The 2500-nt window shown below is 40.0% G+C and overlaps 1 pseudogene; it reads left to right on the top strand.

Moving 5' to 3' along the window:
- LOC138008642 (uncharacterized) overlaps nucleotides 1–585 on the top strand; it is a 4915-nt pseudogene extending 4330 nt beyond the window's left edge.
- Nucleotides 586–2500: the final 1915 nt, after the last annotated feature.

The raw sequence follows: 2500 nt of genomic DNA, 5'->3' as shown, positions 1-2500 counted from the left end.
CAGTGGAAGAAAGAACGAAAGTTTAGAGTCACTGCTTCAAAGTTTGACGCCATCTCTAAAAGACAAAGGAGTCACGATAAGTTTGCAATGGATCTCATCAATCCGAAAGCATTTACCTCGAGGTATGTGGAGCATGGTATAAAATATGAACCGATTGCTCTCCAGGAATATGAGGAAATCATGCCTGCACGAAAGACACCTGTTAAGGTTCTCAAGAGTGGTTTTGTTGTTTGCCTGGATATGCCTTTTGTGGGGTGCTCATTTAGCCCCTGGCATAAAGATAACATGCACGGTGAATTAGGATTCACACTGGTAAATGTGTCTTCCAGTTGTTCATTTGCCATAAATCGAGGCAGCACACCATTCCGTAGCATACTCAAGCCTGATATGAATGAAACAAATAGTAGAATTTCGACAAAGGATAAGACAACTGTGCGATATTATACATGTACATACATATGTACTAGATTATTCAAAAGTGATGGGTTTGAAAAAATCCATGCTGTTGTGATTGCAACAGAGAATAAGAGACATTTAATAACTTGTCATGCTAGATCCAGGGAGACGCGGTGGTCACATGGTTAGTGTGCTCGACTTCGGAGCGAATGGTCTGGGTTCAGGTCCTGGCCGAGGACATTGTGTTGTTTTCTTGGGGAAGACACTTTACTCCCTCGGTGCCTCTCTCCACCCAGGTGTATAAATGGGTACTGGCGGATTTAATGCTGGGGGTAACCCTGCAATGGACTAGTATCCCATCTAGGGGGGAGTAGAAATATTCCTAGTGGCTTCATGCTACAGAAACCGGGGATAAGCTTTGGCTTGTAAGCTGACTTTACCATGCTAGATCCAAGCAATGACACAAATTTTGTCGTTACACAGGAAAACATGCCTCAACTTTACTTACCCAATTACAATTCCAACTGTGTGGTAATCACTTTGCAAATGTTCCAGCATACCATTATCAGAGTATTTTGATCTTTTGAATTAGCTGGAAAAACTCTTTTCTTGGTCCACCGTAATCTTGGGCCTCTTGTTGAAACAAGATGGTTCAGATCAAATTTTTACAATAAATTCAAACTAGAAGGATTTTCAATGGTTGGCCTTATACTAACGGTGTAAAAAACCTGTTATGAATAGCAGTCCATGTCTAGATTACTACTCTTAGATTTGAGCACTCTCTCTTTTTGCCAATGCAATTGCAGAAAAATTAATTTTCATTAAACAGGTCTTACCTCTCCATAAATATGCACCTCAAGAGTTAATCTGCAATTTTGAATGGCCTTAACTTCATCCATTCCAGACATTAGAATGTCATTTCTGTCCACATAGATCAAGTTTGTTTCCCCCTCAGATGAACTGGCTGAATCCACAATCTCAAGTGCTCGACCCTCAACTATTTTAGATTGAAAGTATCTTAACACTTCCACAGGATTGTTATATAAACCTTTGGATTGGCCATGCAATGTTCCTTCCTTCACAATGCTACTGTTGAGGCTTGCTGTATCAGTGGTGGACTCAAATGGAGAAACCAGTAAATCTTCATCATTATCAGGTACTAATACCTCAGGAGAGGAAGGGGTGAAGTGTTGTTGGGACTTCTCAGGTGGACATTGGTTGTGTGGAATTGAGGCTGTGCTATTGGCTTGAGGGTCACTATGGGCTGGAAAATCTGCCTGGATGTTAGTTTCTTTATCCTCGGACTGGGAATTAAGTTCAGAAATGAATGCTATATTCTGGGCTAGTCGGTCTTGCTGGGAACAAGGTGTTTCATCTGCATGTTGGGAAACCTGCTGTGAAAGGGATGCTGACAATACAGATGTGACCTCTGATTTGAGAAGATGAGGAGGAGGAGGAGGAGGAGGAGGAGGAGGAATGTATTGTCTTCTCTCCAGAACTGAAATTCAAAACAAAGTGGTTGGGTGAACTAGCCTGAGTGAACCCATGAAATATCAAACTGTTGTAAGAGTGCATGTCAAACAAAAGGTGGCCACAGCTCAAAAATGGATTTTGCTCAGATTTTGTCCAGATGTAGCCTATTATGTCTCTAAATGTCCTGTATAGTTTTTTAACTCATGTGTATTTTTATTTTAGAGAAAATGCAAATTTAAGAGTTCGTGTCCAAATCGCTATTTTTTTCCCCTGAAAAATTAACGCTTACTTTGCCGTCAAATTTCCCTACAAAAACCAATTTGTATCAGCTCAAAACCTCCTAAAAGCTCTTTTGTGATATCTCTACATCCGGTTTACGTGATTTTTGGAAATGTGAATCACAGCTTGCATCCAAAATAATTTCAACTTTAAGACACATGCTTTTACTTGACTGAAGGTACCCTGAAACTGCATCGTTTTTCAACATGAGGTAAAGCTCCAAACCAAATAATATTTGCACCTTTCACTCTCTAAGTGATAAGCTTTCAAGTGATAAAAAATGTCTTTGGGCAAATGTATATGCGCTGCGTGACAGTTAATCAAATTCATGTGTTTTTAACCTTTTGACATC

This window comes from Montipora foliosa, chromosome 6 (genome assembly GCF_036669935.1).
Source record: "Montipora foliosa isolate CH-2021 chromosome 6, ASM3666993v2, whole genome shotgun sequence".
Classification (NCBI taxonomy): domain Eukaryota; kingdom Metazoa; phylum Cnidaria; class Anthozoa; order Scleractinia; family Acroporidae; genus Montipora; species Montipora foliosa.
Note: the sequence above shows the minus strand (reverse complement) of the source record. Positions and strands in the feature narration are given on the sequence as shown.